The sequence below is a fragment of the Excalfactoria chinensis genome, chromosome 12 (genome assembly GCF_039878825.1).
Source record: "Excalfactoria chinensis isolate bCotChi1 chromosome 12, bCotChi1.hap2, whole genome shotgun sequence".
NCBI lineage: Eukaryota > Metazoa > Chordata > Aves > Galliformes > Phasianidae > Excalfactoria > Excalfactoria chinensis.
In genome coordinates, this window is record NC_092836.1 from 2,598,796 (window position 1) to 2,615,475 (window position 16,680).

The following is a 16,680-nucleotide window of genomic DNA, read 5'->3' on the forward strand; positions in this document are numbered from 1 at the left end:
GTAGATTTTTTATATCTCTGTGTAGAACACAACACTTGTAGGGGGGAAATAGCAAAATATTGTTCTTCTCCAGCATGCTTTGGAGAAGTGCTTGGTTTATTGACTCATGTCCCACCTGAAACAACCCACAGATTCATCTAAATAAATAAGCTTGCATCGCACAGTAGGTTTTTATGTGTGTGGGGCAGGGTAAAGAGAGTAATGGAAATTCTCCCTTGTGCAGGATGGATTAGTTGATTATGAGGTGATTTTTACCCACCCCCCATCTGGTTTTACTGCTTACCCTGTGAAGTTGGTTTGAGCTGAAAGAGTCTGAGTCTCTCCTAATCCAGGGCACTTAGTCCTTGGGTTTAGGCACTTTATAATCTTCTAGACCACACGGGGATTAAATTGTGTCATTGTAATTCTCTAGACAGTCACTTGGAAGCTGAAAAGACCTCCATGTCCCTGAATCTGATACCAGCTTAGAAATTGCTGCTCTTTCTCAAAGGTAACTGGAGGCACGTTACAATCTGGTTTAATAGGTTTTATGATCAATCAACACAAAGGTACATACCTGTCCTATTAATAATGTGATAGGATTATTGAGTTATGACTAGCTTATGCACAAATATTCACCACTTATACATTCATGAAAGCTGAGAAAAGTCTTCATTAGCTTTGATGCCCCTGGATTGCCGAGTAAAGGATAGTTTTACCAAGGCCTGATTGAATTGATTGTTGTGACCCCATGCTGTGCACTGTGTTTCCACAACAGAATTGATCTTTTTCTGGATGAAGACATACGCTGTTCTGAACCACATGTGAGGGTGTTTCCAACTAAGCTTGGTGAGGTAAGTAAATAATGGAAGTGGCCTGCTTGAGAGTTTTACACTGCTCAAGAGTTTTTTCCCCAACACCACACAGCTTATTGTCACTGAAATATTATTCCTCTGACATCAGAAAGTGCCTTTTCATTTGTAGCACTTCACTAACAGTGTCAGTTGTCCATTAACCATTATCTCTTCTAATTTTCTTTGGGCTGTTTGTAAGAAGCGTAAGCAAAACTGTTAGGATACTGGAGCACTGAGGGATAAAAGAAGAAAAAGAGCAGGTCAAGATTACATTGGGTCACTGCAACTTACAGCAATATTTCTTTCAAGAAATTTGAAGGTCTAAGAGTCAACTGTTAAAAATAAGGCAGAAGAAAACCTGCTAATATCTATTCAAAAATCAATAGAAATATCCAGTTTGACATGAACTTTTATAGAAATTTCTAGGGAAAATGCTTACTTTATGACATGACAGGCATCTTTATTATATAGGTTAAATGAGGCAGCAAAGGGAAAAATATTGCTAGCATATTGGAACATAGCACGAGAACTAAAGAGCAAATATATATCCAAGCACAAAGATAAGAAAATAAAAAAAAACACAAACAAACAAAAAAACACCACCAAACGCTATTGAAATTGATGTTTAGAGTGCAAAGCTGATGTTTGGAGAAAGGAGCATTCTCGTTGATCAAAAGGCACCATTTATCTGACTAATGTTTCCAAGAACTTTGAAAGAAATAGAAATAACGTTTGTGAAATTATTACAGGTTGTGAGTAAAGCAATTTTGCTTTAGTCTGCTTTACCTTGGCTAACCACAGCAGGAGATTCCTTATAACCTTAGCTGATTATGAATACAAATCATCAGGTTTATATACACATGGTTAAAAATTCATTTTTGATAGCAATGAATTGGGGCGGTGAAGAATTGTAAATCAAAATATGTACGTGAACAGTGTCCTGTTGTGTCACGATAAAAGGGTAGAAATGTGTGAATGACAGTTGTGGGAATTATTTATTTTTCTTATTTCCTGTCTTTCAGAATTGAAACTAATAGGTGGGTGTTCCATGAGATGACAGACAGCGGCCAGAATTGCATTGGTTGCATGTAGCAAACAAGTAAGGTATAGGTATCTTTATAAATCAAATCTACAGCCAGAGCACAGACAGATTAACAGGTGGTGAAACAACAGATGACACACGCAATGCTAATGGTGAAGAAATATGGCCAGGTTGGATAGTTTGGATGAGCTTTAATTCAACATAAAACACTTTTATAATAGATGGCTTTTAAAATACTGAGGAATGATTTTGCTCTGCCCACATTTCCTGCTGGCCCATGGGACTAGAAATTAATCCAGAACTGTTGTTGGGGTAACAAGCACTAAAGCTGAGCAGTTGCTCATAGTCACTTCTCACTAAGTTGTTCTCCTGCTCAACTTCTCAGGCTGTGGCTGAAATCAGTGACCGCTGATGGTCATTTAGAGTTGCCCTGACTACACCATGCAGTATTTCCACAGTTCTTGATGCCACTAGATGAGAAGTTACACTATTGCAAAGGCAAGGATTCCTTGTCTTGCGGAGGTTCTCACTGCCTACGTGGGGATGGGGAGGTGTGAAGGGTATTGCTGAATCCCTTGTGGATGAGACCAAAAACAAATGTTAGCCTTGGAGTAAATTAAAGGCAAGTAAACAGAGCAGCAGAAATATCAGTCATAATAATGAAGGTGGAAGGAGATGGATTTTCCAGATTGGTAACCTTCATCAAACAAATGCAGGGTGAGATCATTTGAACACAGCCTGGAAGAATTATGGAATGAAAAATAAGTTGAGTAAATCAACAAGCGTGTCAAGTGATACTCTGCAGCGAAGATGGAGGTTTCTTTTTTAATCTACTGAAAAGGCACATTCTATTCTCACAGGGATGAAGCTATAAGGACTCATTGCCAAGAAATGCCAGTGGATACACACCTTCACCCCCTCTTGCAGAGAACTATTGATGGGCTCGCTTGGCTGAGATATTTATGAAGAAACTTTTTGTACACGGTATGTGTGTATGTGCATGTGTGCCATTGCATTTAGTGCTAAAATAATTGCCTGAGGTGCAGAACAGACAAAATCAGAAACGCGAGGAATGGAATAAATGAAACTTGTCAGGTCTGTACCCTTTTTATACTTTTACATAGTCAGAATTCTCCTTCTGTGAGAAACTTCCTTGCCTGCTCCCCAGGCTGTTAGCAGGAAGGATTGATTTGAGGCCTTAACCTGTGCAGTTCCAGCTGGGACGCTCAGATGGTGCAGGCAGTACATGAATGGTTCTTGAAAGTAATAATATGCCATCACTGATGGTTCTACGTAATAGTAGGAAGAAAGAAGGGTTGTGATTTATATTGTATGTCATGCCAGTGTAAAAGATCTGCTGAAGCATCCGCTTGTTTCTCTTGAGAACAGCATTGTCAGCTCGAAATTGTGCCCCAAGGTGTGTTTTGACCAAGGGAAAATAAAATAGTCATATAGACAGGTGGATGCCTCTAATCCCCAGTAATGACAGCAGCATGACCATACCAGACCGGGCTGTTAATCTTCAAGGGCTTTTATATTTATGTCTACTTCACATGCTCAAATTTTGCCCCTTAGGTTTTGAAGCCTGTTCTGACTTCTACGCAATTTAAATTTTCAATTTAGATATCACTAATATTTTTAAATATTGTTTATCTGCTGCCTAGATTCTTGACACTGAAGTCTTCCAAAATATCTGCACCATCTGTCACGGTCTAAGAATTACCATTCTAATTATCACTAATAAAGGGATGAAGTCATTTGTTACAAAATTTATGCATTGCACCAGTCACCCATTCACCCAATATACAATTGAATCTACCACTGGGGGATTTTGGATAACTCGCAAGTCAAAGACTGGGTTAATTGTATGCATAGAGGGCTAAGAAGAGTGTATTGGAATTGTGTAGATAGTTTGAAAGGGTGGGTATGAATGACCATATGTGAGATAGAGCAAGGATGGGCTTTTAATTGGTGATGGCAAAATGAGGTTGTTTTGAAGCATAGTGTAGGATGAGGGAGACAGGTATTTATTCCAAGCAGTGGATATCACAGTAGCTATATTGAGTTCGTGTTTTCGAAGAGTACAAGTGCAAGGAATGATTTAGTGCTCTGTGGTAAGTGTGGTTATAGTGACTACAGGTTAAAGCACAGACACTGGGAAAGGAAAGCAGCTGCTTTCTAAGCCCTGTTCCAATGAGTTTGTGGAGACATCGTGGCAGTTGAATTTATACAAGCTGAACAGCTTCAGAAGAAATTCTGAGTGGTCCTTAATGCTGCACAACTGATGGCCAAGTCCAGGGAGCACATTCAGAGGCAGGAACCCAGCCCTTCCCTAACCAGATCATGGGTTCAGCCTCAGTCTGCTTCTTCCCAGCTCAGCAATGCAGTTGCCTTCTGGGTGGGAAGGACACAAGGGACTGTTTTTTGCATGAGGTCCAGACCATAACATCCATCACAGTGTCCTTCAGGAATGACAGTTGGGAATCATCATCAGCTGGGATGCAGGCTCATCTGCTCAGCCAACAAAACAGCCACTAACTCCAGGGTTTGGTGGCATCTGAGTTGAGGTTTTGAGGGCATTCTTTTAAGCATTCAATCCAAAATCACAGCTACAGAGTTCGGAACACTCTAGTGAGTCTAGCACATAACATTTAAACCATATAAAACCTTTGTTGTGATGCAAACATCATATGACAAAAAAAAAAAACAGAATAACAAAAACTGCTTTTAGAACATCTAAGTGGGTTCAGTGCCATTATTATCTTATAAGTAAGGCTAAAAACAATAGGCATATAGTTTCCACAATCTGCTAATTGTTAATTAATATCCAAGATAACAAAATAAACCCACTGTATCACTCAGATTGAATGATCTTGTGCTGGAAAAAATGTTCCAGATTGTCCTTCTTTGAAATACTGAGCTCACCAGAAAATTCCCTGTAAGTCTTTTAGTTTCTTCTCCACTGAAGGGTGCTCTGAAATTTTCACCTTTTCCTTTCAAGTGTTTAGACAGGAGATAACCACTGATAGCATGAACAACTTTTACTGTTCCTTGAGCTTGGAGTTCATAATGCTGTTTGGACATTATAAGCCCTTAAGTACTGTTACGAAGTGAATGTTCAGCTCCAGAAATTTCAAATCCAGGCAAAGTGAACTTGCTGATTAACTCTGTGAATGAAACTCGTAGTTTAGTAGAGGCTCTGATGACAGCAAATGAAAATCTGTCTTAAACTGCAGTAAAACCTGCAGGAAATACAAGGCACCTGCTGTGAAATCAGCTTTCTCTTTAGCTATTACATTTAATCTCTTTGACTCTTGTCTGGTTCTTCTAGGGTAGTGGGAACACGGGTATGGATTTTACAGTGCTGTCATCACTAGTGAAATGCTCGTATTAATCTAGATTTGTATGCTATATGGCTGTTGGCAATGAGGACAGTTAACATTCCAGTATCAATTTCCCTTCAAGGATACTGAAGAACGTTGGAAACATTAAGCTTTTGAGGCTGGTAATTTACTAATGAGAACACTGATTCAAAGAGAAATTAGAACCTTAATCTCTCACTCACTGAAGCCAATAGAAATCATTTTGTGATTTCCTTGGGCAGACTCTGTGTAGCTTGTAAAAGGTCACTGAAGAAATCACAGAAAAATTAGACTGAAGTCCAATAACTTTTTACATGCCCAGTCGGAGAATAGCTGCGCCTTGTGCTATGCCCGTATCCTTTAGATCTGAATCCCTTTTCCTATGCACAGTTGAAAAAATTCCAGTAAATCTTGATTTGCTGGGATCTCATTCCTGTGTCACCACCAGCTGTGTGCTGTAGCAGAGGAGATGAGGAACATCAGTGTAATAGCTTTGGAGCTCTATTATTTTTCATTGAGGCTGAGCACCGCAGGTCTTCTTCCTGGCACCCTGTAGTGGAGGCTGATGCTCAGATTTTGGAAGCAAAGATCTCTTGGGCAAGTTTCCTACAGAAGCATAAATGCAGTCTCACCAAACTGAAGAACCAAAGCCTTGCCACTGCGTTTACATGCTCACAGTGACGTGAAGTCCTTTAGTACAACTCAAGGCCATGCCCGTCTTCATAGAAATGAAATTTCCAATTGTTTGAAGCAGTTAAACTTTAACAAAAAGCTGTACTGCACTGCTGAGACTTCATTGAACAAAAGCATCTGGTTTTCAGAGTGATACTGTGACATTGAGGAAATCACAATTAAGTTCTTCAAACGTGTTATTTTATAGGTAATATCCTCCAAGGCCTGATCCAAAGCAGCATGTACTCAGTAGGAACCATTCCACCGCAGGGCTCACTCAATGTTTTCCAGCATGCTCTGTCTCTGGTAATATTTCAAGCAGTTTATTACAGAATTTCATAATGCAATATGCATTGCTCGTGTGGCTAGAAACCCTTATATCAACAGTCTAGATAAATGCCAGCACTGCTATCATAATACACTTCAACAGAGGTAAGAAATATAGTGATGTGTTTACAAATTTGATCCATTCAGGGCCCTGGGCTGTAGTAACTTATATATAGGAGCATTTATGCACAAAACCACTGGAGCATACACATGATTATTTATCAAGATGCTCAATGTATTGCGTTGGTATCATGCATTAGCACCTACTTGATATAACAGGAATAAACACTTCATGAAAGAACACAAAGGACACTGGAAAGGTATATCACAAACATATTTTTATAATGAACCCACAGAGTATTTATGCTGTAGGTTCCACATAAAGTACGTGTGAGCTGGCCAAGTACAGCCCTCCCAAAACCAGGTAAGCAGTACAGTTTTATAATGGTGATATAACTAAAAGAGCCTTCGTTGACTTTAAGTACAAACCTTATGTTTTCTAATGTTCCTTCAACTTACTTGTCACATAAAGGTCATTCCATAGCACAGTAGAAGGAACAGACGTATATCTACGATACGCACAGCAGATTTAAGCATTTGTACTCATCTGGGTTTAGCCAACTATGGTGTGCAGTGAGTGGCAAATGTATTATTCTGTTGTGCCATATAAAGTAGTTTTTCAGATGTTTGAAATGAAGCATATTGTTAAAGGTTATGGCAGAATAACGTTAAAGAAATTCACTGTTTCTTGGCCTGATGGTAGTGTGGATGATAAAAAGGAGAAGGTTATTACAGCCTTGAAGCATTACAGTTATTTTGCTATGATAATAGTCCTCAAATTTTGTTATAGCCCTAATATGTCACCTGAAAGTTAAAATCCAATTCACAGGTCTGTGATCACTTATTGCCTAGAATGTAATTTCTAAAAGAAAATGAGTGGTGATCTTGAGGATAAATCCTGCTTTCTTTAAACTTTTTTTTGTCTATTTTTTTTTTTTTCCTTAGGAGGAGGTTTATTCTTCAGAGAATGAATCAATCCAGGATTGTCACTTCTAGATTGAAGTATGCCAAGATAAATCTCTCCTACTCCATGCTGTTATCATTCTTTGTTACCAGGTAATTATGGACTACAGGTAGCAAGTGCTTCTGGACTTACAGCAATACACCAAAGCTGTCAAGTGACCAGGTTCTTCCAACCAGACCCTGCATGATTTGAGTGGCCCAATGGATTGTTTTGGTTCTACCTGTGAGATATTTTGAAGTATTACAGAGTCCATAACTGCAGTATTAGCACTTCACTGTCCTTAATGCAGTTTAATCCATCAGTTTTAGAGTCCCAAACCAAGGACTCACTGCCAGTAGTCACTGCTACCGATGCTATGTGCACTGTCAGATTGCAACCTTGGCCATAACAAGGTCATGGAATAAAGCACATGACAGAGGAAAGATTGTAATAACAATTATTTCCATTGCATTAAATAAATAGTACAAAAAAGCTTAGTTGTAAGCATTAGAAGAGCCGTGAAAGTCAAAACAGTTCTTTTGTGTTTCTGATTCTCTCTGTCTGTGTGCAGAAATAAAATGAAGAAAAAAGGAAAAGAATGGGAAGAATGTTCCAGCTAAAGCAGAGCTGGTTCCAGACAAGCTGAGAAAGAACTGAGATGGTGTCTCAACTATGACAATTCAGAATAGAAACTTAATTATTTGTTCTGCAGTTTGTGTTCTGTGTTACTTTACTTCAAGGGACTGGGAAATGTTTGATTAAAAAAGGACTCTTGTTCCAGTGGTGTATCACTCATCCAGATTTCCCTTTGTAACTCAGGGTACTCAAAGAAGTCCTTTCTTCCACCAAAAATCTGTCTGATGTCTCTGCCTTTCTGGAGCTTCACATGTGGGATTGGAAATCAAACATTCAAGGCAAATACTGCAGTTAAGTATTAAACCTGACAGTTTTATATGTCTAGTACAATAATTGATTCCATGTTATGCTAACCTACTCCACAGGTTAAAGCAGTGAGGGACGGCTCCACTCATACAGGAGTCCCTGAATTATTATTTTTAAGGTATTTGGAAGCACCAAGGCAATTTACATTTCTGTTTTCTTTTATAAGCACTTTACTTATACAGTTGAAGAATAGAATACAAGGAGTACTTGCACAGTCTAAAGGAGAAACTCAACCCTGAAGTTTCCTCTGAAAAGAGAAAACATAGTTAAAAAAAATAGAGTAAAACATTAAAAATAAGCGTTGTGTTTTTTGGAGGGAGAGCTTGTATGTCCATTCTTCCTTTCTCTGTGCTGCTCTGTTTATTGCCAACTTGTGGATTGTCAGAGGGTCTCCTTCCCACCTCTTCCAGCTGGGGAGTGCTGGCACAAGCTGAGCAATTTCTGGCATTTCAGAGTTTATAAACAAATCAAATGAATGCTCTTTTGCACATTCTCCTACCAAAGATACATCACTGTAATGTCAGTGATGACAAATTGTGGATGTGCCCACTCTCTTCTTGATGGGAAGTTTCCAAGAAGAGCAGCTACTTCCCCAGCCTGGTGGTAGAAACCTGCAGGTCAGGAGGTCTCTCAGAACTGCCCTCTGTCCTGCCAGGTGTTTCTTTTCCACCCAGCTCTGTGTTACACCTGAAAAGAGAGGCTGCTTCTGCAGGCAGCTGCTTGGGGCACCAGATTAATACAGGTACACCCAGATTCACCCCCTGCTCTCATTCACCAACCATTTACACTGTGCCAAGTGTAAAACCATTAACTAAGGATTAGTGCATGAAACAATGTCTTTTTATCTACTGTTACCAGTAATTGCTGTGACCCAGTGCCTGTTCAAGTAACAGAATTTCTGCTTCAATAAGGACCAAATCAGGCTGTACTTGGTCAGAGACCACTTCTTTTTACAGGTAGTTTTCAGTGTGTATTTATGGTGAGAAATGAGAGCCGCTTTCTTTTTGCACATTAGAAGTGCTGGGCTGAAGAAAATGGGTATAACTTTTCTTTTAATTCTATAATCTTATTACCCTGGCTCCAATAAAAACTGATAATGAAATCTGAGGATATTGAGAACTTGGATTTTTTCCATTAAGTTTAACTTTGTATTTTTTTCAAGCAATGTGGTACTTACTAGAGTCCAACTCTTTTTAAGGCTATCCAGGGAAACATAAACCCTTGCAGCGAGCCATTTTCTGTCAAAATTACATCTGACCTGCATATTTTTGCAATTCTCCAATGCATTATACAGTCAGATCAGGTTGTTCCTTGACCAGTTGTTCACCCCTATCAATTGCATTAGCATTTAACCTGTCAGTTTAAATTACAAAGGTAACAAAGGTTTAGGAAGGTTACAATAGATCCAATCTTATACAGAAGTGTGGAAGAATAATCTTAAATCATCCTTCAACGCAAGTGTTATTTTTTCTCCTGACATACATATACTCACCTTCTAGAAACATCACTGTAAGTGTGAGCAGCTTTTTGTGGTGGAGGAGTACATGAGATCAGCAAAGCCTGTGAAATAAGGGAAGTACCAGCAGTAAGACAAACACGTAGATCTTGTTTGATCTTAGATTGCGTCACCTTTTCTCATTTTCTCTTCTGTTCTTCATCCTTTTCTAGTGTTAAATTTCCTCTTCTCTCTCCAGGGACTTTATTCCTCATTGTGCCTGATTACTAATTTAGGCCCTATTCTGTAGTCTCATAAGCACCTTGTTGGGGCTGGAGTCCATCAAATCTTGCTAAATCTTGATCCTTTAGACCTGAAGATACCATGGCTTTTAGAACCCAGCCTCTCCTTGAACTGTGGTTGGCCTCTGCCGCACACGTACAGCCCGGCTGTGTCAGTTTGTCTTCGTGAGGCTTCACTGATGTAGGTATTCCTGTAGGGTTGTTCCATGGCATAAACAAGTTGTGCAAAATGCCCCCTTCCAGCCCTGCGTTGCCTGCATCAGAACAGCAGAGCAGGAAACCACGGGGTGTGCCTGCAAACAGTAATGTTGGGAGTGCCACTGTAGGTTGCCTGAATACAAAATATGACATAATTCCCACTGCAGCAACCCTGCCAAGCTCTTTGTACCCCTCCCAAAATCAACACAGGCACTCCATAGCCTTTCACAAAGCTAAACCAGCATATGTTGAGCCCCAAATGCCACTGACTCAAGCAACAGAAGAAAAGAAAAAAAAAAAAAGCAACCAAAAAAGCAAAATCCTAATTCTGTTAACCTATAAATGCCATGATATTTCCTTCATATTTTGCTCCCTTTCTTGCTGAAGGTGAAACAAATAGCTTCTGCCAATAATATTCACGTGCACAAAGTTCACGCTAAAGTCATTGTCTTTTGTCTGCAGAGAAACTATATCATTAAGATAATAACAAAGCAATATCAGAAGTGGCTGTTGCTGAGTGCGTGCTCTTAGTTGCATATTTCTTTTAATATCTGTAGATATTTAAAACATTATAAAAGAAGAATGTTCCCAGTGTGTCCAGAATCCATGGCAAAAATTGCTCTAAAAATAGCAGTGCCTGCCTGTGTATTAAGTTTAGCAATAGGCAAATGCTAACGGCAATGTCTTTGGAGAAATAGTTTGGGTATAAATGTTGGTATGCTTGCACAAATACCAGCTTCACCACATGCTGCACCAGCTGTGCCACAATGAATGCTGTTTAATAAGCAGAAGAGAGGAGGTGGCCACGTTTGAACAGTGCTGCAGTCAGGATGTGTGGGTCCCACCACCCCCAGCTGCCCCACAGCATGCAGAAGGATGTGAGGCTCCCAGCATGGTATCTGGGAGCTGTAACCATTCAGGAATAGGTAACTAAATTCATAACTGATTTAAGAATATCGTTAAAAATCTACTGAGTATTCAAATAGATAGAAAATAGATCTCAGTGCCTCCGTGCCACGAATTGCCAGTGAGCCTTTAGAGCCATACAGGCATCAAAAAGACTGTCCTCACTGTGACAAGAACGACTCAAACCTTGTTGATGTCATCCATAGCGCCGAGCAAAGATGGGTGGATTGCTCTACTGATCCATGCCAGGTTTTATTAAAGAGCGCCTTGGGAACCGTCAGATTTCTGAAGGCTGCCACACTGTCGATGCACTCAGAGAGCTCTTAGGGCCTTCTCCCATTTACTTGCCCTGTTCTCAATGCCTATGGAATAATATTAAGGAGCAACACAAAAGGTGAAGTGATTTCCATTGTCAGTGCAATGTTCACTACTTTGCTAACACAACTGTAGGCTCTATTCATCCTTACAGAGGCAGAGCTTGGATTTTGGTAGTTTTTGGCTCCATCTCACCTGCTGTTTGTATCTTCAGGCTCCCTTACCTGACCAGCTGGGGCTGTTCCTACAGAGGATGTTCCTCCACCAGGCTCATCCTTCTCTGAAATCTGCAGTGTGTACAGTGGGGACAGTCAGGCTGCAGCAGGTTTTGTCTGTGAGTCCTGCTTTATAATTCCACCTCCTCTGCAATGAATTTCTTCAGCGGATACATCTGAGAAGTATCCTTTACAAGACTTCATTTTTCTTTTCTTCTGGAAGTGCAAAACCATTAAAGCTATGGAAAGTGGACTGGCTCCGGATTTGTTTCTTTGTTGCTTCGCTATTCTTTCCTCTTTCCTGAAAGGAGCAGTCTTCATTCTGGAACAGAAAATCCGCTGCCCTCAGGTGTCCTCAGGGACACAGCTGGGACATAAAGTTCAACCAAGGAGACAAAGACATGAACAAAGAACAGAAAACCACAGCCCTTCAATTGGCACCAGTGTTCATATCCCTGCAGCTACGCTCAAGCAGCCAAACTTGGAATTAACTAAACTTTGGTCCTAATCCATGTCTTTTCCCCATGAAAAATGAAAGTTAAAATAACAGGCTTTTCCACGGGTTCATATATTGAATCTTCTGGGACACAGACCATGTGCTGCTTTGCCGTATGCAGATTGGTAGGCACAGAGTTAGAGTGAGGGCACTGCTCTGTCTCCCAGCCCTTATTCCTGTAATACCAAATGAAGCACACTGTGGCCTCTCTGTTGGACAATTGATGTGGTTAGTGCTTTAATTTTCATCACTTACATACATCTGCTCCTCACTGCTGGGCAGTATGAAGCTCTCAGTGCCCAGTCCTCCATTCAGTGATCCCCAAATGCTATCAGTTTTCTCACCGGTTGAGTGCTGGCATTTGTTGTACTGGTATTTAAAAGCACAGAGAAGATATTAGTGGAGAAACGATGAATACAGCAAATCACATCATGTGGGTGCCCAGCTGCTACATTGGTCCCCACTGCACAGAATGAAGTTTCATGGATCTGGAAAACAGGAATAGCAAAACCATTCTATCCCCAATGCAATGGAGAGCCTTGAAAGACTTTTGAAGGTACAAGGAACACAAATCCAGATGTGGAAATGTGAAAAGGAGAGTGAGAGGAAAATCACCATTGCAAAGACAACTTCATTTCAGCAAAAAGAAGCAAAAAGAAGATTCAGAACAGCCAAACATTTTCACGAGACACCGATTCTGAAGGAAACGTTTTGGAAAAATTAATTTTCAGCTCCAAAATTAGTGCTCTAAACAATTTTAAAAGATTACAAATGTGTTACGTAGCCATTGCTGTCATATCTCCTATTCCAGATGCATTCACAACATCAATGAACTTAGGCCATGTATTCAGCGCGGCACACATGCTCTATTTATGGTTTGCAATCAAGCTGTGGAATTCAGTGCCCCTCTCTATCATGAAGTCAGACTCCGAGGCTAAATGACTTCATATCCTTAAATTCTGTCCCCACCATATATTCCTGCTTTGGAGAGCGAATGCCTGAGCTGAAGGCTCCAAAGTAATTTGTTTGGATTGCTGACCTTCCTTTGAGGTATTACCACTGTTTGTCACTCTCCTGTTCAAAATAGTGGGTGAGTCTTACTTACCAGTCCTTGCTGCTCGTGTTATCAGATTGCTTAACTTACTTAGATATTTAAAATGGAAAACGATTTTCTGTTTTATCAATCTGAAGTAATTCAGTGATAGGAGCTTTGTAGCACCTGGGAGCTCCCTGGGACTCCTGCTGCAGTCCTGCTGTGTTAATGTCGAGCAGGTGAGTGCCACCTGGGTTCACTACATTCAATCTCTGATTAAAAACAGGAACAGAAAGAGAGATAAGAGGTGCCCTGCAGGCTGCAGACCCAACTGCGCTTCCCTGAAGGGCCCGTGTCCAGGCACAGAAAGCCAGGAGGCAGTGATGCTTAATGCCTACTCACAGATTGCTTTCATTTTTGGTAAGTTTTTCTGAGCTAAACACCCTTTATATTTGCTGTTTAAAGCAGATACTTTGGTTTTTTTCTGACTATGACCTTTCCATTTACTGGGTCAAGGATATAATCTGACTGTGGTGTTGTAAGTGAAATAATTCCCAACACTTTACATTTGATTTCTTCTAGGTGGAAGCTCTTGCCCTCGGCTGCTAATCCATGCCTTGAAGAATTATTGATTCTTATATTTTGCTAAAGAAAATACATAATCATATCTTTTCCTCAAACTGCAAGGATATATATATACTTTATATATATAAATCTCTTTCTACTCGTCCATTTGTTCCTACAACATATACAGTGTGCTGCTCAGCCTAACCTAAATGCAATCACCCTGCTAAAAACATAATCTTCAGAGCAATTATAGTCACAAACATCTCAGGCGGTTTTCCTGCAGAGTACAGCAGTAATCTGTATAGGAAAGTACAGTCAAGGAAAAACAATAGCTCAGTTACTTCATCTATTATTAACATTGTGGCTCTACTGAGAAATTTGATGACAGGATCACAATGAAATGCTGACATACGTGTCACAATAATGTTGTCATAGCAGGTGCGTGTACCAAATGTAACTTCTGAGCAATCTCTGCTACACAAAGCGAGGGTACATCTGTTGGAGCATCTCTGCCATTAGCTTAGTGTGTCTAATTTGGATGTGCTTATCCAGAATGAAGGAGAAGAGACAAGTTTGGAGAAGTGGCTTCTGCTTCTGAACCCCCTCTGCCTGTTGATGCCTCCCATGCCAAGATCTGTTGGTGTTTTCTATTGGCAGCAGATTTTTAAGGTGTGTTTAGATACAAGGCACTGTGTAAGTTACAAAGGCACATAAATATCTCGCTGCACTTACAGAACGTCACCCTGAAAACTATTCCCCTTGGTCCGTCAGACCTAGGGCTCTCTGGTGCTTGATGGCATTGATTTCTGTGTAATGCACTGTCACCTCAGAGAGCAGATGCTTCACTCTCCTCTGAAAGGTAAATTACAAAGGAATGAAGGAAAAACAGAGGGAAACTTGTGAGAAGGGGTGGAGGAGGTGAGGCAATAACTTCAGCAAAGGTGAAGCTGTTCTCTTGAATCTTGTTCTCTCAGGCAGAACTGAAGTAGATAAAACACACGTTGGCATCTTAGTGCTTAGATTTTCTTTCTTCCCTTTATCATAAAATGAAGGAAAGTATTTCCTCGCCCATCTTAGATCTCCCCATCAGACAGCAGATCTGTAAAGCTATGTCAAAAAAAGAAGAACGTTCCCAAAGCAATAGAAATTCTTGAAGTTTGCTTGATAAATTATTTCTTCATTTCTATATTCAAACAAAGCACGTGTATTTTCGTGCACCGCTGAACAGAGAAATACTGTGAATTTCTGTAGAAAGCTGCTTTTACTTGGGGAAGTCATTTGCTAGGCTTTTCAAAGCACAGTAAAACACTCTGCTATCCTTCCTGCACCCTACTGAGTGTAAGTGCAAATAAATTTTTTTAATGTTATTAATTGGATAGTTTCAGGTTTTACTTAAAGTAATTCAAGTGTTTTCTCTGTGTTTTTCAAACTAATGCGACAGGAACCTGATATTACAGGAATGTCAATCTCAAAGAAAGCCATCGTTAGACATGCATTAATATCAGTTAATTGCAAAAATGTGAAGCTCAGAGGAATGAGTCAAAGAGGAGATGCTCTGCAGATCAAAGCAGGACCAAAGAAGGACTGTTGTGAGCTGTGCCTGGGTCCAGAGAGTCCTCCGGCCTCCAGGAAGGAGGTTGGTAGGTCAATAAACATGTAAGTTCAATAATTAAATGAGACAGAACAGACTTACTCATTATTATATTACAGAGTTAACTGAATTCCTAGATGATATCATGGCATCCAGATGTGTGACTGGAATCACACAAGATGCCAGCCAGAAGTGAAGAATGGAGGAGTGAGCCTTTGGGGTCACTTGGGCTTGCTCGTGCCCTGGGAGCTCAACTGAACATCAACCAGAAGACTGAAGAAGAAGGAAGAGAAGTGACTGTTAATGGCTTCTAGATGGAGATGCAGATTTTCTTCCCCAGTTTCTCAACTGAGCAGAGGTTGAGGAGCCTGGAGCACATTGGGAAAGTTCCCAGCACAGATGGAAGAAAAATGGCATTCAGGATGCAAGGGTGTAAATCTCACATTTCCAGTCACCTTCTCCCTACCACCAACTTTTATCAGCTCAGTCAAATTAATTGGTTTCAACTTTGTTTGTTTGTTTGTTTTTAAGCTTTAAATTCATTAAAATTTGGAAAAATTGCCATCACAAGAAAAAACTCAGTCTTCAGTTAACAGTGTCAACCTGCTGTTGCACTGGCTTCTTTTTCTCCCTAATAGGATACATCAAATCAAATTTTGCTTGGCACACAGTCTTTATCTTGGCAAATCAGCTTTTTTATTATTATTATTTTGGGCTCTTTTTTTTCCCCCAGTGGTAAAAAATTGTCAAGAAATTCCCAACCATCTTGTATTATTTCCCAGATGTGGTGGTAGTGTGATGAAGTAATAGCTGATTTCAGACTACATTCTTGTATCTTATAGGGATTCCTGAGGTATCGAGGGACAATCAGTCACCTTGCACACTCAACAAACTAAGAGATGATACTGCAGGAATCAATGTAGCTCTGTAAAGATTGGGGAGGTGTGATAATGTTGGAGAGAGCAGTAAATAAAAATACAGCTCTACTGGAATTTAATGTAACCATCCAACAAGTGAGTACTTGAACCTGTGTGCTTATATAAATAAGCCAAAGGAAAGGAAAAATTGTGAACTTAGTAAGTATCGATTAATGTACTAAATGTAAGGCCAACACTATAAAGTTATCCTCAGCTATATGCTAATCCTGCAACCATTTCCACCCAGGCTCTTTCTGATTGGAAGCAAATAATGCCTGTTTCTCCATTCTATCAAGAAAAATCAATTTGGGGACATCATAGCGTAAATCAATATTTTCCTACTATATTACCTGTGTTTCTTGCATATACCAAGCCCTATTCCTTGCACAGGCAAATTTGTGTTTCCAAAGCTAACAGAGGGTGTCACTGTACTGTGCTTATGCAGAAAGCATTAAGAATAATGTTGTGTCAATATTGCAGTAGCACTAATAGCAGCAACAATTTTAAGGAGTCTTGGACTACTC

At 40.0% G+C, this 16,680-nt stretch overlaps 2 long non-coding RNA genes across 2 annotated transcripts; both read left to right on the forward strand.

Annotated features, from left to right (window-relative positions):
- The first annotated feature begins 2,735 nt into the window (after window positions 1-2,735).
- LOC140257642 (uncharacterized) lies at window positions 2,736-8,115 on the forward strand. Its single transcript, XR_011905094.1, has 3 exons — window positions 2,736-2,859; window positions 7,242-7,352; window positions 8,059-8,115. It is a non-coding gene; the product is annotated as an uncharacterized lncRNA (long non-coding RNA).
- A 5,286-nt stretch (window positions 8,116-13,401) lies between these two features.
- On the forward strand, window positions 13,402-15,655 carry LOC140257924 (uncharacterized). Its single transcript, XR_011905141.1, has 3 exons — window positions 13,402-13,501; window positions 14,201-14,317; window positions 15,090-15,655. It is a non-coding gene; the product is annotated as an uncharacterized lncRNA (long non-coding RNA).
- The last annotated feature ends 1,025 nt before the right edge of the window (window positions 15,656-16,680 follow it).